General features: G+C 44.1%; 2 long non-coding RNA genes across 2 annotated transcripts; both read right to left on the bottom strand.

Moving 5' to 3' along the window:
* Positions 1-631: 631 nt before the first annotated feature.
* On the bottom strand, positions 632-12,541 carry LOC144334619 (uncharacterized). Its single transcript, XR_013404669.1, has 3 exons — positions 12,412-12,541; positions 11,629-11,749; positions 632-758 (listed from the first exon to the last, which is right to left on the bottom strand). It is a non-coding gene; the product is annotated as an uncharacterized LOC144334619 (long non-coding RNA).
* Positions 12,542-16,508: 3,967 nt separating this feature from the next.
* Positions 16,509-21,386, bottom strand: LOC114672758 (uncharacterized). The gene is made up of 2 exons (XR_003723201.2): positions 19,863-21,386; positions 16,509-17,874 (listed from the first exon to the last, which is right to left on the bottom strand). It is a non-coding gene; the product is annotated as an uncharacterized LOC114672758 (long non-coding RNA).
* Positions 21,387-24,444: the final 3,058 nt, after the last annotated feature.

Here is a 24,444-nt window from a genome sequence, read left to right as displayed (position 1 = left end):
CTCAACAGCCTGGGTCCATCTCACCAGCCACGCAGTTTTCTCCTGAATGAACTTGCATCACTAACCTCAGAAGCTGTGTTGCGAAATCCGCATCAGATTGCGTACCTCTGGTGGCGTCCTAGGGACAATGGGCACTAAAGACTGATAGCATCCTGGGGTTGGAGTCCTTCTCTCCACCTCCACAACATCCCTGCCAATCAGTTATCCAGCACCACAAGCAGGGAACTCATAACTTCCCACGGCATCCCATTTCCTCGTTGAGCAAGTGAGGATCTAAGAAAACCTTTTCTTGCAAATGCAATCTCACGATACTGAAAGTCAAAGGAAAAGATAACGCTATAACTTAATGGTAATGATCCACGACAGAGTGAAATGCAAGGACTCTGCATCCTGGAAAATCCATTTCTATTAACATACCCATTAGCATTTTCTTGTTGGGGTTAGGGTCATGGCGTTTGACTCCCCACAGGAAGCTGCAATTATTTCATTACCATTTACACACTGGTTGGGAATGTGCTCATCCGCTGCAGGCATTCCTCTGGCTTCATCAAGCAGTGAGTACAAGGGCCCTGGAATCTGGCCAGTCTCTCAGGACTGAAGCAGTGCATGCTACAGCACAAATCTACCAGGCTGGACACGTGGGAAGAATGAGCAGCTGTTAGATGAGAGCGAGCCCACTGCAAGGAAAGAGGGCAGAATACCATTCTGTTCACCATTTTTTCGTGTGTGTTTAGCAGCATGTGGTCTTGTGTGGGTCTCTGGAGAAGAAGAAAGAAGATGGAGCTAAGAAATGGTTGTCACCCAGCTGGGCGCCGTGGCTCACACCTGTAATCCCAGAACTTTGGGAGGCTGAGGCGGGCGGATCACAAAGTCAGAAGTTCGAGACCAGCCTGGCTAGCATAGTGAACCCTCATCTCTACTTAAAAATACAAAAATTAGGCCGGGCGCGGTGGCTCAAGCCTGTAATCCCAGCACTTTGGGAGGCCGAGACGGGCGGATCACGAGGTCAGGAGATCGAGACCATCCTGGCTAACACGGTGAAACCCCATCTCTACAAAAAAATACAAAAAACTAGCCGGGCGAGGTGGCGGGCGCCTGTAGTCCCAGCTACTCAGGAGGCTGAGGCAGGAGAATGGCGTAAACCCGGGAGGTGGAGCTTGCAGTGAGCTGAGATCCGGCCACTGCACCCCAGCCTGGGCGACAGAGCAAGACTCCGTTTCAAAAAAAAAAAATACAAAAATTAGCCGGGCGTGGTGGCAGGCACCTATAGTCCCAGCTACCCAGGAGGCTGAAGCAGGATAATCACTTGAACCAGGAAGGCGAAGGTTGCACTCCAGCCTGGGCAACAGAGCAGCACTCCATCTCAAAAAAAAAAAGAAAGAAAGAAAGAAAAGAAAAGAAAAAAAGAAAGGGTTCCCACCCTTGGGGAGACTGGCAGCAGAGGCAGAGACAGGCATGCAAAAGGAAGATGTAGCTGAATTTTTTTTTTTTTTTTTTTTTTTTTTTTTTTTTTTTTTTTAGACAGAGTCTTGCCTTCTCGCCCAGGTTGGAATGCAATGGCACTATCTCAGCTCACTGCAACCTCTGCCTCCCAGGTTCAAGCGATTCTTCTGCCTCAGCCTCCTGAGTAGCTGGGATTACAGATGCACGCCACCATTCCCTGCTAATTTTTGTATTTTTTAGTAGAGATGGGGTTTCACCATGTTGGCCAGGCTGGTGTTGAACCCCTGACCTCAGGTGATCCACCCGCCTCGGCCTCCCGAAGTGCTGGGATTACAGGCGTGAGCCACTGCGCCCGGCCCTTTTGCTTTATTTTTATAAATTAACTTGGCAGTGTTTTTTTTTTACAAGGTAATATTTATAAAGTGTTTTTATAATAAAATAGTATTGGCCAGGCACAGTGGCTCACGCCTGTAATCCCAGCTCTTTGGGAGGCCAAGGCAGGTGGATCACCCAGGAGTTCGAGACCAGCCTGGCCAACATGGTGAAACCCTGTCTCTACTAAAAATACAAAAATTAGCCGGGCATGATGGTGCATGCCTGTAATTCCAGCTATTTGGTAGGCTGAGGCACGAGAATCGCTTGAACCCAGGGGGCAGAGGTTGCAGTGAGTCAAGATTGCACCACTGCACTCCAGCCTGGGTGACAAAGTAAGACCCTGTCTCAAGAAAAACAAAGAAACAAAGAGATAAAAATAAAATAGTATTAAAATGATTTTTTTTTAACAAAAACCAGTGGTCCCTTGGCCTAGCCTGTTCTACCTTCAAGTCTTATTCTCAGGAGGTAGCAACTTCCAACTCTTTAAGCTTGCTCTTATGTTGGTTACCTGCATATTTCTAAGTCATAAGCTATGTCAGAGACTAACAGCTCTCTACAATCCATGTTTTCTTTTTCCTGGGTGTACAGCTAGATCTCATTCTTCAGCTCCTATTCCTGTCTCCTCTTACCCCTTCCAGGTCCCCAGCCCTGAAGTTAGAGGCAACTGGACTCTAGCCAATGAAATGTGAGCAGAAGTGCTACTGCCACTTCTAAGCCTGGTCCCTAAAACCACCATGTACTCCCATGTACTCCTCTATGATCTTTCTTTTTCTTCTTCTTCTTGTTTTAGTTTTTCTTTTTTTTTTTTTTCTTTTTTTATTTTTTGATGGAGTCCTACTCTGTTGCTCGGGCTGGAGTGCAGTGGCACAATCTCAGTTCACTGCAACCTCCATCTCACAGGTTCAAGCAATTCTCCTGCCTCAGCCTCCCTAGTAGCTGGGAGTACGGGCAAACGTCACCACGCCCGGCTAATTTTTTGTATTTTAGTAGAGACGGGGTTTCACCGTGTTATCCAGGCTGGTCTTGAGCTCCTGAGCTCCACCATGCCCAGACTATGATCTTTCTTCTTATGGCTGCCTGGAATGGAGACGATGTCCTGGCAGGCTCTGGAAGCCACATACTAAAGATGAAAGAGCATTCATTAAGCTGGGTACAGTGGCTCACGTCTGTAATCCCAGCACTTTGGGAGGCCAAGGTGGGCAGATTGCTAGAGCTCAGGAGTTCGAGACCAGTCTGGGCAATGTGGTGAAGCCCCATCTCTACTAAAAATACAAAAATTAGCCAGGCGTGGTGGCACATGCCTATAATCCCAACTACTTGGGAGGTTGAGGCACAAGATCATGACACTGCACTCCAGCCTGGGCAACAGAGTGAGACTCCATCTCAAAAAAAAAAAAAAAAAAGCATTCATCAGCCAGTGTCTGAATGAGGGAAAGAAGGAAGTCTGACCTACCAGTCTGCTTCTACCCGCCCAGTACCACTATGAAAAAAGAATTCTATTATGTTTGAGTTGGTATGCCTTTTGACATCTATTTGTTATAGCAATTAGATTACCCTATTAGATATCCATATATTGATTATCAAGTAGAAAATGCACTAGTAACAGAAACCTGAAGATAGAGTGTTATTTTCTCTGACATCAAAAGTAGTTCAGAGTTAATATTGCAGTCTATGATGCCAAAAGGACCTGGCTCCTTACAGCTTTCCTTTTTATAGCTGTGATCTTCAGGGTGTGACCCTATACCTCTGTCTTAGTCTTTCAATAGAGTTGCCAGAGCTTCAGCCATGTCTGCAACTCGGGCAGGAAGCAGTAGAGGGATGAAAAGGCACAAAAGAAAAGTGCTAGTTGAGTCAACCGCCAGAGAAAGAAAGATTTATTAGGGACTTAGAGGGAGGGTGAAATAAGAAGTGACTGCTAATGGGTACACAGGATTTCCTCAAGGAATGATGAAAATGTTCTGGAACTAGATAGTGGTGATGATTGTAGAACTCTGAAACTATCCTAAAAAACACCTAATTGTACACTTTAGGCCAGGCACAGTGGCTCACACCTATAATCTCTGTGTTTTGGGAGGCCTAGGTGGGAGGATCGCTTGAGGCCAAGAGTTCAAGGCTAGCCTGGACAACATAGTGAGATCCTGTCTCTACAACAAGTTTTAAACATTAGTCAGTGTGGTGGTACACACCTGCAGTCCCAGCTACTTGGGAAGCTTAGGTGGTAGGATTGCTTGAGCCCAGGATTTCGAGGCTGCAGTAAGCTATGATTGCACTACTGCACCCCAGCCTGGGGAACAGAGTGAGACCCCATTTCTCAAAAAAAAATTAAGTCATCAAAGTGTACTAAAATGGTGAATTTTATGGTATATGAATTATGTCTCTCTCTCTCTTTTTTTTTTTTTTTTTTTTTTTTGAGACAGAGTCTCGCTTTGTCAGCCAGGCTGGAGTGCAGTGGCAAGATCTCAGCTCACTGAAACCTCCGCCTCCTGGGCTCAAGCAATTCTCCTGCCTCAGCCTCCCAAGTAGCTGGGATTACAGGCGTGTACCACCATGCCCAGCTAATTTTTATATTTTCAGTAGAGACAGGGTTTCGCCATGTCACCATATCATTGTCTTTCACCTCCATATTTTGTCCCACTGGAAGGTTTTCAGGGACAATAATACACGTGGCGTTGTCCTCTCCTATGATAACAATGCCTTCTTCTAGAATGCCTCCTGAAGGATCTGAGGCTATTTTACTTCCTTTTACATAAGTAGAAAGAGTATGCTCTAAAATAATGATTAATAGTATAATAAATACATAAATCAGTAACATAGTTGTTATTGTTGTTGTTATTTTTTTAATTGAAACAGAGTCTGGCTCTGTTGCCCAGGCTGGAGTGCAGTGGTGGGATCTCGGCTCACTGCAACCTCCACCTCCCAGGCTCAAGCCATCTTGCCACCTCAGCCTCCCAAGTACCTGGGACTACAGGCACACATCACCATGACTGCCTAATTTTTGTATTTCTTATAGAGATCAGTTTTCACTATGTTGCCCAGGCTGGTTTCGAACTCAAGCCATCCCCTATCTCAACCTTTCGAAGTGCTGGGATTATAGACATGAGCCATTGCACCCAGCCCATAGTCATTTATTATCAAGTATTATGTACCGTACATCGTGTATATGCTATACTTTTATAAGACTGGCAGCACAGTGGGTTTGTTTATACCAGCATCACCCCAAACACGTGAGTAATACATTGTGCTCTGATGATACAACAGCTGGATCTTGCTAGGCGATAGGAATTTTTCAGCTCCATTATAATCTCACGGGACCACCATCACATATTGCAGCCCATTATTGACCTAAACATCCTTAGGCTATGACTGTACTTGGGTTAAAGATGATAATTACTGTAATTGGTTGACTATTCTAAGGATAATAATTATAGATAAATACAAACATGTATGCAATATAATGGATATGATTAATGTTTATTTTTAAAAGTTGTTTAGTCAGCTAGTAAATATACATATATCTTGTTTTATTTAATATACTGATACTTTGTGTTTCAAAGCGATAGACATAAGCTTTAGATTTAGTAGTTATTTGTATTTTTATATAACAGCATATATCTAGATTCACATGTATAAAAGGATATCAGTAAATCATTTATTATACATCATTATGTAATGCTTATGTAAAATTACTCAAATATTTTATGCCCACATTAGTAAAGTTTCTTTGTCACCAATATATATATATATATTTTTAACTCCTGGTGCTTTCTAACATACTTAGTTAAGTTCCTAATAATCATTGCTCCTAGGCCAGGCACAGTGGCTCAGCACGTGGGTGGGGAGGATTGCTTAAGCCCAGAAGTTCAAGACCAGCTGGGCAACATAAGGAGCTCTTGTCTCTACCAAAAAAAAAAAATAGACAAAAATTAGCCAGGCATGGTGGTGCACGCCTGCAGTCCCAGCTATTCAGGAGGCTGAGGTGGGAGAACCACTTGAGCCCAGGAAGCGGAGGTTGCAGTGAGCTGAGATTGTGTCGCTATACTCCAGCCTCTGTGACAGAGCTAGACCCTGTCAAAAAAAAAAAAAAAAAAAATTGTTCCTTATTGCCATGTGTTACAATGTCACCTGCCTTGTCTTTAGATACTTTTTATACAGGCAAACCTTGCTTTATTGAACTTCACTCTATTGTGCTTTGCAGATATTTCATTTTTTTTTTTTTTTTTTTTTTTTTTGAGACGGAGTCTCGCTGTGTCTCCCAGGCTGGAGTGCAGTGGCGTGATCTCGGCTCACTGCAAGCTCCGCCTCCCGGGTTCACGCCATTCTCCCGCCTCAGCCTCCCAAGTAGCTGGGACTACAGGCGCCCACCACCACGCCCGGCTAGTTTTTTGTATTTTTAGTAGAGACGGGGTTTCACCATGTTAGCCAGGATAGTCTCGATCTCCTGACCTCGTGATCCACCCGCCTCGGCCTCCCAAAGTGCTGGGATTACAGGCTTGAGCCACCGCGCCCGACCGATATTTCATTTTTTACAAATTGGAGGTTTGTGGCAACCCTGCATCAAGCAAGTCTATCGGTGCCCGTTTTTCAATAGCATATGCTCACTTCATGTCTGTGTGCCAGCATTCTTTAGCAATAAAGTATTTTTTACTTTTGTGGATACATAGTAGATGTACATATTTATGGGTTACATGAGATATTTTGACATGGGCATGCAACATGAAATAAGCACATCGTGAAGAATGGGGTATCCACTCAAGCATTTATCCATTGAGTTGCAAACAAACCAATTACACTCTAAGTTATTTTAAATTGTACAGCTACTATTAACTATACAGTCACCCTATTTTGCTATCAAATAGTAGGTCAGATTTATTCCTTTGAACATTTTTAATAAAGTATTTTAAATTATGGGTTTTTTTAGACATAATGCTATTGCACACCAACTTTTATGTGCACTGGGAAACCAGAAAATTTGTTTGATTCACGTTATTGAAATATTTGCTTTATTTTTATTTTTATAAAATACCTATATTATTTCCAAAGTATGCCGGTATCGTTTCTCCTCTAACTACACACACACACGCGCGCGCGCGCACACACACACACACGTATAGAGAAAGAGAGAGAGACTTGCTCTGTCGCCAAGGCTGGAGTGCAGTGGCTCCATCTCAGCTCCCCGCAACCTGCACTTCCCAGGTTCAAGCGATCCTCCTATCTCAGCCCCCCAAATAGCTGGGATTACAGGCATGCACCACCACACCCGGCTAATTTTTAGTGTTTTTAGTAGAGGTAGGGTTCCTCCATGTTGGCCAGGCTAGTCTTGAGCTCCTGACGTCAAGTGATCTGACTGCCTCGGACTCCAAAAGTGCTGGGATTACAGGCGTGAGTCACTATACCCGGCCATCCTTTAACCATCTTTTCTTGATTTTTGCCTTTCCCAAATCCAGGTCTCATATTCAAAACAACAAAATTGTTAAGTTGTTTTCATATCTAAACAACATTTGGGTGTTCTAAAGTAACCACCAGCTAACACAATGGTTTGCTCCTATACTACCTATGAAAAGAATGACAAAAGGAATAATTCGGTTTGTATAGAATATTGTGCATTATAGTCATAACTGCTATGAGAACTCCCAAATCAGGGTGGTGTGCAGGTTAGGGCAGAGTTTTGGGAGAGGTGAATTGTTCTGTACAAAAAGGAGAAGAATCATAATGCTGCGGGGAGGGGAGGGACCTGGGAGAGGGGAGTAAGCAGCCAGCAGGGCGGGGCACCGCCTGAATGAAGGACAGAAGGTGAGAGCCCTTAGGGGCACAGCAGCACAAAAGACTTTGGGAGAAAAGGAATTAATGAGAGGGAATTTTAAGTTGTTTGCCATGGTGTGTGCTATGGGCCTCCTTCCCTCCTGTCATCCTTACACTGTCTTTAGAAAAGTTATTTTTTGTGTGTGAAAGGGGATTCTCCTGGAAGTATTGAAGGATGCAGGGATGAACTGTTGGTTTGTTTCTGAGATGGAGTCTTGCTCTGTCACTCAGGCTGGAGTACAGTGGTGTGATCTCAGCTCACTGCAACCTTCACCTCTTGGGTTCAAGTGATTCTCATGCTCCAGCCCCCTGAGTAGCTGGGGTTACAGGCATGTGCCACCAGGCCTGGCTAATTTTCATATTTTTAGTAGAGACAGGGTTTCACCATGTTGGCCAGGGTGGTCTCAAACTCCTGACCTCAAGTGATCTGCTCACCTCAGCCTCCCAAACTGCTGGGATTATAGGCGTGAGCCACTGCACCTGGACTGCAAGGATGAATTGTATGTGCGTGTTGATGCAAGGCAAAAACACATCATGAAGGGAAGCTGGAATGGAAGTCTCCAGGGTAAATTCCTGGAAATGAGAAAGACTTTCAAAAGCTGTGGAATTGAGGGGGTGTCAAGCTGAGATCTCAAGGGGTAATGGACCCAATTAATGCCTAGGTTCTAGGTGGGAGAAACAGGAAGTAGCATAAGGGATATATCTGACATGATGAAAAGATGGAGTTGGAGAATAGGAAGGCCCAGAGAAGGATGGGGAGATTTAGAAGGAGCTAGAGGGTTAAGGGTCTTCTGGACTAAACAGTGGGGGTGGGGGAGACTATGAGGTCACCTGGCACTCTTTGTCCTTCCCATGCCCACCCTAGAGAAACTGAAGCGCAGACGCCAGCAGAGATTAAATCTTTTTTTTTTTCGTCTCTCTTCCTACTTTTCTAAATGAATTATTACGTTAGTCCAGAGAGACAACTAAGATGGGAACTCTCAGGAAAGAAGACAGCATCATCTTTATGGACAGGGAGAGGTTAGGGTTGAGACTAGGGCTTCTACTCAACACTCACAGACCATCTATCTGGATGTGGTAGAGGGGTTCAGGGAAAATTCCCAGCCAGGGATTGAATTATTAAGAGTTCAGAATAACCGAGGGGAAGCAGAGTCTTCACCCTGTTCATCAGTCCTTTCCATTTAGTTGTGCTGGCCAAGCCTTTCTTTTGTTTTAGGGCTGATCTGAATAGCAACACTGAGCCTCTGAAAGCTTCCAGTCGGAGGCTGGAGCCCTAGTGCTGTCCTTGTGGAGCTGAATCCCATCTCATGGAGCAAACCCTATTAGAGATTTTGTCCCCTTCCTCAAGAGAGGAATACACAGATAACCCTCCTCTACGGTTTTCAAAAGAAGAAAATAGAAAAACGCTTTTACCCACGTTACAAATGAATAAAAAGGAAGTAACATAAAGCTCCGCTCCTGCAGTGGAGAAACACTATCCATGAGCACGGTCTACCTAGAGAGGAGAGACAGCACTGGACCTCAGCCCTCCTTCCTTTCTTGTCTTTCAGCATCAATGCAGAGAGAAGAGGAGCAGCAAAGAGGGTGCATTTCCAGGAAAGCGTCTTAGTCCGTTTGGGCTGCAATAACAGAATACCATAGGCCCATAGACTAAGTGGCTGAAATTGATCTCTCGCAGTTCTGAAGGGTGGGAAGGTCAAAATCAGGGCACTGGCAGATTCAGTATCTGGTGAGGCCCACTATGTCCTCCCATGGTAAAACAGACAACAGGGTTCTCAAGGGTCTCTTTTATTAGGCCACTAATCCCATTCATGAAGGCTCCTCCCCCACAATCTACTCACCTCCCAAAGGCCCCACTTCCTAATACTGTTGGACCAGGGATTAGGATTTCAACTCATGAACTGGGGGGATACAAACATTCAGTCAATAGTAGAAGGTTCTGCCTGTTCAGCCTAGAACTCTCAAGGTCTAACCTTAATCTCTCCTTTCGCATGAGGACCCCGGTCTACAGCCTCTAAGGCTGTGTCAGCTGCTAGAGCTCATTACTCTCAGAAGACAAAGCCCCCAGCAGGGACACTCAAAAAAAGGAATCTGAATCTGGAATACTTAGCTGATTGCCTGCTCTGTCCATCCCCTGAAATGAAAGAATGATAGAGATGGCCCATGGGCCTCACCCACTAGATGGCGCTGTGCGATGCAGTGGGAAGAGTAGCTAGAGGTGAACCTTTGAGGTTCTGATTTTGGACAAATCATTTAACTTCCCCTGAGGCTCAGATTCCTCCTTGAGATACACTTGGCCTGTATCCCCTACAGCACAGGTATGTAGATCACACGGGATAATGTGTAAGAAAGCACTTTTAAGTATAACACGTGGTGACATACTTGAGCTTGTGGACTGTTGTCACTGACCACTCCACTCTGTACCAGCGGCTGGGGCTGTCAGAGTCTAGTGTCCCAGGACCTTCCCCAGTCTTCTCTATGAACCCTTTGCTCCTACCTTCACCACATGTGACTGAGTCTCCTGGTTTCCCAGCTGGGAGAGATTGCCAGAAAGGAGCTTATGTTGACACTGGACTTGCTTGCTCTTTGGAAAAGCAGGTATTGATTAATCTCTTCGCCTTTCCTGTACCCCTTTTCCTAGCATGGCCTGTGTGACTCCAGGGCCCTAGTGCTGCTGGGGTTGGCATGGGAGGGGAATCCCATAGGAAGGGAATGTGAAAGAAAGCCCCAGCATGAGGAACAAGGGAAGTGCCACAATGCCCATGATGTGGGAGAATGTAACTCCCACCAGGCCTGCTGGGCCTTCTACCTATCCCCATTCTGCTTTTTTTTTTTTTTTTTTTTTTTTTGAGATGGAGTCTTGCTCTGTCACCCAGGCTGGTGTGCAATGGTGCAATCTCACCTCACTGCAACCTCCACCTCCTGGGTTCAAGCGACTCTCCTGCCTCAGCCTCCTGAGTAGCTGGGATTACAGGCACCTGCCATCACACCTAGCTAATTTTTGTATTTTTTGTAGAGACAGGGTCACCATGTTTGCCAGGCTGGTCTCGAACTCCTGACCTCAAGCAATCCTTCTCCCTTGGCCTCCTAAAGTGCTGAGATTACAGGTGTGAGCCATCGTGCCCAGCCCCCATTCTGCTTCTGGCTGAAGCTTGTATCTCCTGACTTTTGCAGCCATCTGGGCAGGCTTCCTGATGAGGGCAGCTTGCAGCAAGATGATTCCTGCTGGGAGGGTCAAGTAGATTGACCATAGAAGCTGAACTTCTGCTGTTTATGGGGGCTGGGGAAGATGCTACTCCTTCCGGTTCCCCTTTAACTTCCACAGCTCCTCTGCCTGGGCCCTCTCTCCCTCAGACGCCTGTCTCTAGGCGACTCTGCCAGCAGGTGTTAAGATGGTAGCTTGTCTTCCTCAGCCCTGATATCCAGGAGCTCTAGAGATACAGGTCACAAAGAGAGTGCATTTCTAGGTTAAGGAAGAGAGAAATGCAGGAGGAGAGAAATCTTCTGGGTCTACTTTACAGTCAATGTCTTGCTGACATGCAAAACACCACAGGCTCCCAACTCTTGTGGAATACTGAAGACAAATCAGTCTGGACACTTCTCAGCAGCTCCCAGATCCCAAAACCTGGCAGAACCATATGCAACATGAATAGAGCCAGCTCTTCTGGGGTCTGCCCTCTGCACAGCGAGTTCCTGGAGGTTACAGTCCTGGTCTCTGGTAGTTGATCCCCACTAGATTTTCCATTTGTCTTATTCAGTGCTCTCCTAATGGCCCCCAGCCTAATTTAGGCTGAAGAATCTGCATTGCATCCCCCGTCCCTGTCCCAATCCCAGCCCCACCTCAGGCCCACCTTCAATCCTCTCTCCCATTCTAACTCTCACCCCAGATTAGGGCCTGTGGGGTATCTTTCCCTAGAGCCCAGGAAGAGGTAGAGTCTCTCAACCCAAGGGAAATTCAATACCTGAATTGGCACTTGTTGCAAAAGCAACTAGAATATTTGTGGCATTTACCTTTTTTTTTTTGGTCCAAAGATCTCAGGAAACCTTGAATCCTTCGGCTCTCAACATTGGCCTCTCAGACCTGAGCACCCATCTCCATCCTTGCTGGAGAATGTCCCATCAGCAGCAGGATCTGGGGGCAATAGGAGCACCACCATTGAAAAAGCATCATCCAACACCAGTCCCACCTGGCACAGATACAGCCTGAGAACAAATTCTCATCCAAAGGGCAAGCGTGGACACATACAGTCCTCTGTGGTAAGGGTCAAAGCAGCAAGGAAAGATCTAAGAAAGATGGCACCAAGGTGACCGGAAGCTTCCTGTGAGAGGCCCAGCAAAGTTCCAGTAGGGAATGACAGGCAGAGTATGGAGCCCAACTTGAGGAAGGGTAAAAAGGAAAAAAAAATCTATTCTGGTGCTTAAAAAGCTACCCCATGAGGAGCCTAAGGTCCGACTCTGAGGAGACAAGAAGTAGCTTGAAGTGTCACTAAAGGAATGACTTATCTGGGGTCCAAAAGAGAACCCAGACCAGAGCCATTCACTTGGACAAGAAGTTGGACGAATGTCCCAGGCTGGAGACCATTGACATGGTTCATGACTCTTGCCAACTATATACCGCCCCCTTCTGGGAAGTCCTGTATCTTCCTGGAAACTGAAACCTTGGCACCCTCAGTGAATCCGAATACTGCCTGAATACCTCTTGGAAGCTTTCCTTTCTTGATTCAAGTGCTACATAGGCACTAGAAGCCCAGGTGGTATGGTTTTGAGTGTGGCAGAGATAGAGGTATAGCTTACCTCTCAAGGTGGTTGAATCCATAAAACTTAAGGTGACAGAGGCCCAATCATGGCTCTTCCCAAGTCCACCTTTCTCCCTCAGCCACCCATGCTTCCATGATGGCTAAGCTGAGGTTGCTTAGATCCTTGAAAGAAACCGTTAGATAAGTTGAAGCCAGCAGACAAGAGGATCACAAAAAAAATTCAGTCCTCACCCCAGAGATTCCTTCCCTGCTCCCTCAGCTATAAGCAGAAAGTCCAGAAGGCCCTGAGATTTGGTCACAGAGGACTGTGAGTCCAAGAAGTAAAGCAGGCAAACTTTTAAGCTCCTCTTATCATCTTCATGGACAAATCATGTCAGAGTGAGACTGTAAGGGGGACAAGAAAGGCAGTCCAAAATCACTTCAAGTCAGACAATGGCAGGACATACCCAATGGATGAGAGTGGAGTTATGTCCCAACAGACTCTGGCCATAGAGGAGCAGTACCTAGAGGCAGAGGACAGAGGGCAGAGGGTCTGAAGCGGCTCAGCACAGGGGAGAGCATCTTCTCAGAGTTTTCACTTTAGGAAAAAGATGTTGGAGATTTAGGGATTCCTTCAAGAGCCACGATGTCGAGGAGATAGGAAGTCCAAGGAGACTCCAACTACTAAACCACACCCAGAAGATGTCCTGAAAGCCAGTGAGCCAGGAGATGTCCAGAAGCTAAATGGCCATGAGTGGTCAAGGGCTCCAGTGACCAAGAAATGCCCCCTGTCACCAACAGTTCTGGTGCCCAAGATCTGGAATGTCTAAGCCTTAAAGATGAGTTGAGGCTCAAACTGGAGGTAAAACTGCCAAGCCAGCCTCAGGCTTCACAATGACGTGCCCCTTGCCTCAAATAGCCTAGCTACTCCATTTCCTTTTTGAGTGAGTTTTGATAGTTTGTGTCTGTCCAGGAATTGGTCTATTTCATCTAAGATATTCAATTTATGAGCATAGAGTTGTGTGTAGTATTCCCTTAATCTTTTTAGTATCTGTAAGGTCTGTATTAATGTCATCTTTTTCATTCCTGATATATTAGGAATCTGTCTTCTCTCTTTTTGTTCTTGGCCAATCGGGCTAGAAGTTTACCAATTTTATTAATCCTTTTAAATAACCAGGTTTTTGTTCACTAATATTCCTCTGTTGTTCCGTTTTCAATTTCATTGAGTTCTGCTACAATAAATCATTTAATTTCTGTTTTGTAACTTTTCTCTGGATGCTTTCAAAATAGTTTTCACTACCTCTCATTTCCAGTAGATTAGTGATGATGTGTCTGGACATTGTTTTCTTTGAATTTATCCTATTTCAGATTTGTGGAGTTTCTTCTTTTTCTCTTTTCGTTTTTTTTTTTTTTTTTTTTTTTTTTGTTTTTAGACAGGGCCTTGCTCCTTCACCTAGGTTGGAGTGCAGTGTGCAGTGGTGCAATCATGGCTCACTGCAGTCTCAACCTCCCAGGCTCAAGTAAACCTTTCACCTCAGCCTCCCAAGTAGCTGAGACATGCCACCAGTCCTGGATTTTTTTTTTTTTTTTTTTTTTTTAAGAGACCGGAATCTCCCTATGTTGGCCAGACTGGTCTCAAACTCCTGGGCTCAAGTGATCCACCACCCTTGTTCTCCAAAGTGCTGGGATTATAGGTGTGTGCCTGGCCTGGCTGATTTCTTAAATCTATGTATCTTTCACCATATTTTAGGAGTGTTTAGCCATTATTTCATCAATTTTTATTTTTGCCATCTTTTTCACCTCTCCTTCAGGAATACAATGGCATGCATATGCATGACCTTTAATATTGTCCCATAAATTCTTGATGCTCTGTTCATTTTTTAAGTGTTTTTCCTCTGTGTTCTTCAGATTGGATAATTTCAATTTACCTATTGCAAGTTCACTGACTCACTAACTCTCTTCTCTGTCACTTTCACTTTGATATGGAGCCCATTAAACTGAATTTTTATTTTAGACATTGTAGTGTTTAATCCTAAAATTCCATAGGGTTCTTTTTTTGTAGTTTCTATTTCTCTCCTGAGAACTTCTATCTTTCCATTCATTTCAGGAGTGTTCACCTTTAGTTCTTATAGGATAGCTATAACAACTGCTTTAAAGTCTTTGATAATTCCAACATCTGAGTCATCTTGGGATTGGCATCAATTGGTTGTCTTTTCCATTGATAATAAATTTTCCTAGTACTTTTTTGAGTGATTTTGGATTATAGCTTAGACATTTTGAATACATCATATGTCATTTAATGACAGACATATGTTCTGAGAAATGCATCACCACTTTTGTCATTGTGCAAACACCATAGAGTGTACTTACACAAAACCAGATGGTATAGCGTACTACACATCTAGGCTACATGGTATATCTTATTGCTCCTAGGCTACAAACCTGTACAGCATGTTACTGTACTGAATACTGCATGCAATTGTAACACAGTGGTATTTGTGTACCTAAATATATCTAAACAGGAAAAGAAACAGTAAAACTATGATATTAGGATCTCAAGGGACCACTGTTGTACATGCAGCCCATTTTTGACCAAAACATTGTTATATGGTACATGATTGTATTATGCTGTAAGATGCTGGATCCTATTAAAGTCCTCTGGAGAACACTGATTTCTTTTTTAACCTAACAATTTTTCCCAGTTAGGTTTAGACCACAAATTATGACTCACTTTCTGTGGGCAGAGGTTCCAAAATCAGTTCAGTTTTCAAAGCCATCCCCTGTCTCAGCCTCCCATTTAACATCACTTGCTTTCCCTTGGCTCATTAGTTTTAATCATTAATTATTTACGTCATCCTACTGTATTTTTAAGCTATTTTCATATGTGACCTTGTATGTTGGCAAAGATCAGATATTAGGCAAAAAACTAAGAAATACAAATCTCCAGCTCCAGGATGATGAGGAGGTCCCTGCCTTGAGGTCCCTGAGTGCCCTGGATACCTTGCCTATCCCCTCTTGGACTCAGATCCTGCCTTGGTTCTGCCAGTTCTCTCATATCTCAACTCCTCCCCTAATCCCAGCAGAACCTGAACTCCCAAGTCCGTTGGCAACTCTACTGCACCTCCAACACAGGCTCTGCTCCATCACCTGCCAACATTACAGCATGGCCTTTCTCCTAGGTCTGCCCACCTCTGCATCAGTAGAGCCACCTTATCCAGAGGGGGCACAGCCAATCTTGGACTCCACGCCTCCCCTTTACTGTTGACTCAAGTGACTGAGCTCAGACTTCCCATTCTGACAGTGGCAAGGTCCAGCCCTAGGTATGCGGGAAGAGCAATTCCTACCACTCACATAGCCTAGCTCACTACATGCAAGTAGACAGTGAACCAGTGTGTGGAGCTGACGAGTGAGTGGAGGATCTGCAGGCAGAGACTCCAGACTGGATGAACCACACAGTTTTGGCAAGCATTGGGTCAAGGAGCTCTCTGGTGGCTCAGACCTGCCAGCAACATCATCCACATGGGCGCCTGTCTTCTGCCTGGAGGCACAGCACCTTATTCATAACCCTGTCTCTGGAAGAACAGAAAACATCAGTGCACCCTCAGGGACAAAGTTGCCCAGACTTAGCCAGTCTGCCTGTTCCAAACTAGCTCAGCTCCACAGCCAATGTATGACCTGGGTGGTTTTTGGTATTGTGATCCATATGTTACGCTCTAGGAAAAAGTAAAAATGCCTCTAACCATATTTACTAAATGGAAGAGAGGGAAGATATATAGTTATCTATTTAAATATATATGTCTTATTTATTTAATTAATTAATTTATTTATTGAGATGGAGTCTCGCTCTGTCACCCAGGCTGAAGTGCAGTGTGCGATCTCAGCTCACTGCAAACTCTGCTTCCCAGGTTCAAGCAATTCTCCCGCCTGAGCTTCCCGAGTAGCTGGGATTATAGGTGTGTGCCACCACACCTGGCTATTTTTTGTATTTTTAGTAGAGATGGGGTTTCACCACGTTGGCCGGGCTGGTCTCAAACTCCTGACCTCAAGTGATCCACCCACCTCAGCCTCCCAAAGTGCTGGGATTACAGGTGTGAGCCACTGTGTCCGGCCTAACTTATTTATTAAGATGCACTAACATATCCAATCCATTCCAGCTTGAGTTCTAGACATTTTACTTTCCTCATGTTCCACATATAAAAATAACGCATGTTTGTGATTAGACAGAAAATTCATAATGTACTGAACAGAATAAAGCAAAAAGTCCCCTTCTGCAGTGAGTCCCGAGAATCCGCCCCAAGGTAACCATTGTTAGCATATTTTTGTTTATCCTTCTAGAAATTTTCCACAGATGTGCAAACATAGGTTTGTATAACCTCCTCATTTTACATATATGAATGGGATAATACATACTTGCCATTTATATCCTATTCATATGTTTTCTCACATGGCTACATAAATACATCCTTTAAAAATAAACACTCTCTTAGAAGCATGTGATATCCCAAAAATGTAACCTTTCTGTAGTAACCTTTCTGGAACTCAATATAACCTTTCTGTAAATAACCTTTCTGGAACTCAAAATGAGTTTCAGAAAAATAATGTTCTAAATCGAGGAGTGGGATCAGGGGTTTTTCTGTAAAGGGCCAGATTGTACGTTCAGTTTTGCCCACCAGTCTCTGTCATGTCTTCTTCTCTGGGTTGTTTTTGTTTTGTTTTGCTTACAATCCTTTAAAAATGTAAAGACCAATCTTAGCTCTCAGGTAGTGCCAAAACAGGCTGTGGGCCAGATTTGGACTTTGGACTATCATTTGCTGACCCCTTTTCTAAATGGTGGTTAGGGCTGCAGCTTAGCTCCCAGAAGCACAATTAATCCATAATATTACTGAGATACCAAACAAGATAATATATTTTAAATTGCATTGTAAAGTCTATACTAATATGAAGAATTATATAGTTTTTCAGAGTTTAGCATGGGATAACTTTTAAAAACAAAAGTTAACACAGAATTTAAAAATGTTTTTTATATCTTCAATTGGATGAAGAGTTAGATATATTAGTGAAGAATCTCAGAATTTTCAAGCTATCTATGAGGCAGAAGATAACATTGTATTACATCTAATCCTACTTTTTAAATTTTTATTTATTTATTTTTTTAGATATGGGGTCTTGCTCTGTTGCCCAGACTGCAGGACAGTAGCATGATCATAGCTCACTGCAGCCTTGAACTCCTGGGCTCAAGCAATCCTCCTGCCTCAGCCTCCTGAGTAGCTGGGACTACAGGCACACACCAGCATGCTTGGCTTCCTACCCTTTTTGTCACCACAACATAAACACACATTAACTCAAATGTGATTCTTGTGGTGTAAGTTCATATGCCAAGTGCCCCCCTCCACTGAAAAACAGAGCATATCACTGAGTTTCTGCACTGCAGGCATTGAAAATGCTCTTCTTCCATCTGGTGTTCACAGCCACATGCACTGGCCTAAACCTTGAACCTTCTGTGAATTGCATCTGCTGGAACCTACAAAGGCAGAGAAGGGGCAGAAAGGGTAAGAATAGGGTAAATGCTGGAGAGTCATTTTATGACTTACCTAGATCAGGAAACTAAATTTTTTGTTTTTGTCTGAGATAGGGTCTTTGTCTGCGGCCCAGGCTGAAGTTCTGCACCATGATCTCAGCTCACTGTAGCCTTGACTTCCTGGATTCAGGTGATCCTCCCACCTCAGTCCCCCCACCCCCTGAGTAGCTGGGACCACAGGCATGAGCCACCATACCCCGTTTTTAAATTTTGTGCTTATATAAATATATATACATTTGTATATATATTTGTATACCCCAAAAAAATTTTTTTAGAGACGGGCTTTTGCCATGTTACCCAGACTGGTTCCAAACTCCTGGCCTCAAACGATCTGCCCACCCTCAGTGGCCCAAAGTGCTAGGATTACAAGCATGAGCTGCCGTGCCGCAGCAGGAAACTGATTTTTAACAACATAAACATCTCTATTATATATTTAATTGAGCTTTAAAACTTATGACTTGCCCTTTCTCCATCATAGAGGTAGGGCTTGTTTTAATAACCTCCTGCCATGATTACAATTTTATTTTCATATATATATATTTTCATATATATAAAATAAAATTATTTATTTTTTTTTTGAGATAGAGTCTCGCTCTGTCACCCAGGCTGGAGTGAAGTGGTGTGATCTCGGCTCACTGCAAACTCCACCTCCCAGGTTCATGCCATTCTCCTGCCTCAGCCTCCCGAGTAGCTGGGACTACAGGCACCGCCACCACGCCCAGCTATTTTTTTGTATTTTTAGTAGAGATGGGGTTTCACTATGTTAGCCAGGATGGTCTCGATCTCCTGACCTTGTGATCCACCTGCCTCGGCCTCCCAGAGTGCTGGGATTACAGGCGTAAGCCACTACACCCAGTCTATTTTCTTATAAATGAAATGCAGAGATTTTCCTACAATACCTGGGCTAGGATTAGGAAAGAAAGTAGGAGAGAAAGGGTACTAAAAAAAAACCTGTGAGGAAGGGACTGAGCTGGTGACTGCCTGCCTGGGCAGTGAAGGTGGTCCATGGTACTGCACATCTGTAACCCCAGAAAGGAAACCCAGATGACAGGGGGAAGATGTTTTGTGGCATAACTGAATCCTTTAGGGAGGAGCACTTTATGATACTTCCTTTAGCAAAACATCATCTTGCTTGGTAAACATAGTCATTTTAATTTTATGTATTTATTTATTTTGAGACAGAATCTGGCTCTGTCACCCAGGCTGGAGTGCAGTGGCATGATCTCAGCTCACTGCAACCTCCATCTCCTGAGCTCAAACAATCCTCCCACCTCAGCCTCTCGAGCCCAGCCTGAAAACATATTTCTATAATTAAAAAGACAGGCTGGGCACGGTGGTTCATGCCTGTAATCCCAGCACTTTAGGAGGCCGAGGCGGGCAGACCACTTGAGACCAGGAGTTCGAGACCAGCCTGGGCAACATGGCAAAACCCTGTCTCTAACAAAAATACAACTAGCCGGTCATGGTGGCGTGTGCCTGTAGCCCCACTACTCGAGAGGCTGAGGTGAGAAGATGGTTTGAGCCCAGGGGCAGAAATTGTAGTGAGCCATGACAGAGCCACTGCATGCCAGCCTGGGCAACAGAGAGACTCTGTCTCAAGAAAAAAAAAAGAAAAAGAAAAAAAAATTAGCCAGGCATGGTGGCAAGCACCCGTGGTCCCAGTTACTCAGGAGGCTGAGGCAGGAGGATTACTTGAGCCTGGGAGATCAAGGCTGCAGTGAGCCGTGATTGCACCACTACACTCCAGCCTGGGCAACAGAGCAAGACTGCCTCAAAAAACAAAACAACAACAACAAAAACAGAAGTCATTCATACACTGAATTTTAGGGACCCCCTAGGTCCCCTTGAAGTCTGCTTATTTAGCCAGGTAAGCCAGAACAGAGTGGTAGAGAAAGGCTATCAATAAAGAGAAGGACAATAAAAAATATTACCTAGGTTTACAGGTCATTGAAGAGTTCAGAAGACACTTTCCCAAGCATTATCCTTGCAACAACTCTGTAAGGTCACAGAGCTGGAGGCAGGGTGCAGCGACTTGCCTAGCCCATGGCAGGGCAGAAAGTGCTTGAAGTTTCTGAGGCCAAGCCCAGTGCTCTTCACATTTCCCATCCTGCTTCCCAGGAGGTTCCATGCAGATCCTGTGGGAATGGGTGTTTCTGCGCTTATTCCTCTGTGCATTCTTCGTGAGTGGTTGGATTTCCATGGACTTCACTCTGCCAAAGAGTCCTGTGCTGAATCATATGAACTGCTGACCTTCCAATAAACCAGCATGATTTGCTAAGCATCTGCTCTTGTACTAAGGCAGGCGGTAAGGCCAGGCTAGTGGGTTAGAATCCTAGCCATGCAGCTGACCAGCTTGAGCACGTTACTTAACCTCCACCCAATGTATGAAAAGCGCATAGTCCAGTTCCAAGGACATGATAAAAGTTCAGTAATGCAGACTTTCATTTTTATTGAATCTTCTCCTGCTTTCTCTGGGACTGTAGCATTTAAAAAACCCTACCAATAAGAGGTCGACTCACGTCAACTTCATTTTCTTCTCTCCAAGAGAAAAAGTCACAAACACAGAAACAAAGTCAATGCCTTGTCCATGTGTGTTCATGGGCTTAGCTAATGAGTCACCTGGTTGTGCACAGATCCACTGCTGGAATAATCAGTCCCACCCCTGAAGCCAAGCTTACAATTTACGAAAAATTTAATAAGTGCCACTCGTCCTTCTAATCTCTTCTCACATGTGACTGACAAGCATCAGTCAGCACTGCTTGTACAAGTTACTGTTCTTCAAAGCTGGGGCAGGTGGGCCAAATGCCAAAATTACCTAACCAGCTTGAACTCCTGGCGTTTTCCTCCAAGCCAGTGAAGGGGGAAAAAAAATCTGCTATCAAGGGCTCCCCCTACAGGTACCAAAAAGCAAAGGCTAAAAAGAACTGTTTCCTTTCTTTTTTTGAAAAAGTTTCTAAGGCAGTCCTGAAACCGTAACTTTACTTGTTGACATAATCCCTTTTCCAAAACTCTGGCCAAAGAGTCTTAAGAATCTAAAGGACCAAGAATCAAGCAACCTCTTCCTCTTGATGTACTCACCTCCCACCTATAAAGGACCTCCCAAATGTGAATTTGATACAAATAGGACACAAAACGACTCTAGAGCTGTAACACTATTTTTGATAGTCATAATTATGGCACTTTTGAGTTTTCTTGTAGCTCATTTCCATCTCATTTTTAGGATTAGTGTATATTTGTGTGTGTGTGCATGAACACACCAAAACAACTTCGATTCCGGACATAAAATCAATGACAGTTTTTAAACCACTTGATGGAAGGTTTGAGGGAACTTTTATCATTTACTTATTTTGTGCTACATTTCAGGTATATTTAATTTTCTGGGTTCATGGAATAAGTTCCACGAATAGGTTCATAAATGGTTGCCTGTCTTGAAGGCTTCAAAAAAAAAAAAAAAGCTTGGATGGATAAATAAAAAGTTTCCAAGACATAAAGGAACAGAGAGCTTGTTTCAAATTTGTGCTTCTATTTCTCTCTGAGGGATGGAAGTTCACCAACCAGAGATGCACATTTCCTCACAAAGGACACTTGAAGTTGTGCCCACAGAGACAAATGCTCATACGGGGACTCAGGAAGGACTGGGGTTCAGAAGAGGCTTGAGATCGTGTTATGAGAAACAGCTGAAGAAAAATGGGGTGCTCAGCCTAGGTAAGACCAAGGGGTGGTATGACAGGCTAACTTGGGAGGGCAACCAGCCTGTGTGGCCTCTCTAGTGAGCAGAGCTGTCAGAGGACAGAGTGGATCTCACGTTCAGGAAGAATGTTTTAATAATGAACACTGCCCATAAAGAATAAGCTGCATAGGTCATGGGTGCATACCTCATCTCTGAGGGTGTTTAGGCGGGGCCTGGAAAGGCCAGATACTGGGAACATTGAAAAGACTCAAGAACTGGCAGAAAACGGAGGAGCCAGATTATATTTAATATCCTTTTTATTTTATTTATTTATTTTTTTTTTTTTGAGACAGGGTCTCATTCTGTTGCCCAGGCTGGAGGGCAGTGGCACGATCTCGGCTCACTGCAACCTCTACCCCCTGGGTTCAAGCGATTCTCCTGCCTTAGCCTCCTGAATAGCTAGGATTACAGGCATGCGCCGTTACCGCCCAGCTAATTTTTGTATTTTAAGTAGAGGTAGGGTTTTACCATGTTGGCCAGGCTAATCACGAACTCCTGACCTCAAATGATCCACCTGCCTCGGCCTCCCAGAGTGCTGGGATTACAGGCGTGAGCCATCGAGCCCAGCCTAAAATCCTTCTTAGCTCTAAAATCCTGAGACTGTATAATAAAACCCCAAATAACTTAATAGTCCTCTTGTTATAAGGCTGGTTGGTTACCATCCCCCAGAGTCATTAACATATTAAACAAAACATTTTGTGCTTCAAGCCCTGATTAAGCTTCAAAATAACTTTTCAAAAGAAAAGACAACAAAATCAAACTAAAGTGTAGCCTATACCAGTGTCGACTTCCTTCCTTTAATGTTTACTATAGTTATGTAAGATGGAACCACCGGAAGAAGTTAAATGAAAAGCCGGGTGAAGGGTACCTGGGACCTCTACTATTTCTGCAATTTCCTGTGAACCTCTGATTATTTCAAAATAAAAAACTTTAAAAGATCAAATTAGCCCAGGCACAGTGGCTCATGCCTGTAATCCCAGCACTTTGGGAGGCTGAGGAGGGAGGGTTGCTTGGTGCCAATAGTTCAAGACCAGCTTGGGCAACGAGGTAAGACCCCTGTCTCTACAAAAAATTTTTAAAATAGTGGGGCATGGTGGCATGAGCCTGTAGACCCAGGTACTCAGGAAGCTGAGGTGGGAGGATTCCTTGAGCCTGGGAGGTTAAGGCTGCAGGTGAGCTATGATCAGGCTACTGCACTCCAGCCTGGGCAAAAGAATGAGACCCCCATCTCTAAAAACAAATCAAAAACCAAGAATCATATTAAAGATACTTCCCCAAGGAGTTCTAAGTAACATCAAAGGCAACTACAAACCAGTTTGGCTTAGGAGTACAGTGTCATCAGCCACAAATGACTCTGCACAAGCATCCACAGGCAGTAGGGCTCATTTCAAAACTATTCAAGACTATTCCAATCAGCTCATTTCAATCAGCTATTAAGATTTACAATCATGATTAGGAAAGCATGTATCGTGTTGACAGGCATCTAATTTGGTTATGTTGATCATAAATCCTCAGTTATCTGGGATCACATCATTAAAATCACCTATAGGCAACACATTCTTACAACTGCTTCCTATGTGATACTACAGAGGACCCATTTATAATTACTGTATTTCTAAAACTATAATACAGTAATTTGTTTATGTCTTTTTTTTTTTTTTTTTTTTTTTTTGGAGACGGAGTCTCTCTCTGTCACCCAGGCTGGAATGCAGTGGCCGGATCTCAGCTCACTGCAAGCTCTGCCTCCCGGGTTTACGCCATTCTCCTGCCTCAGCCTCCCGAGTAGCTGGGACTACAGGCGCCCGCCACCTCGCCCGGCTAGTTTTTTGTATTTTTTAGTAGAGACGGGGTTTCACCGTGTTAGCCAGGATGGTCTCGATCTCCTGACCTCGTGATCCGCCCGTCTCAGCCTCCCAAAGTGCTGGGATTACAGGCTTGAGCCACCGCGCCCGGCCATTTGTTTATGTCTTATTTCTTCCATTAACCACGACTTGCAACAAGAACTACATTTTGTTCATCTTATTTTATCACCAAAACCTAACCCATAGTAGCTTCTCAATAAATAGTTGCAGAGTGAGTATATTAAAAAACAGTAATTATAGGCCAGGCACGGTGGCTCACACCTGTAATCCCAGCACTTGGGAGGCCGAGGTGGGCGGATCACGAGGTCAGGAGTTCAAGACCAGCCTGACCAACATGGTGAAACCCCATCTCTACTAAAATTACAAAAATTAGCCAGGCGTGGTGGCACATGCCTGTAATCCCAGCTACTCAGGAGGCTGAAGCAGGAGAATTGCTTGAATCCAGGAGGCAGAGATTGCAGTGAGCCGAGATCATGCCACTGCACTTCAGCCTGGGTGAAAGAGTAAGACTCCATTTCAAAACAAAAACAAAAAAACAGTAACAATTTTCTTGAACTTCTGGGGGTGATTTCCTTTTCTGATACAAAGACATCCAAATAAATCTCAGGGAGTCTCTATTTTAGAATCAGTATTAAATATATATACATATATATGTGTGTGTGACTATGTCACAGAGTCTCTGAAACACAGAAGTTTAATCTCAAAAACTATCTCTAACTACTTGTTTCTTATTTATTAGTTTCCTAAGATATAGGTTTGATTTGGAATCAAATAGAAAGGTCAGGCTTCTCCAGACAGACAGGAAAACCAGTATGAATTATTAAACAGATCCCCTCAACTTGAAAGTCTCTGCTGGAATGACCTTTGTCTAATTTTATCAAGTGCATCAAGAACAGCTTCTTTCAGAAATTAGAGACAGCA

This window comes from Macaca mulatta, chromosome 15 (assembly GCF_049350105.2).
Source record: "Macaca mulatta isolate MMU2019108-1 chromosome 15, T2T-MMU8v2.0, whole genome shotgun sequence".
Classification (NCBI taxonomy): domain Eukaryota; kingdom Metazoa; phylum Chordata; class Mammalia; order Primates; family Cercopithecidae; genus Macaca; species Macaca mulatta.
This window is presented reverse-complemented; position numbering and strand designations above follow the sequence as displayed.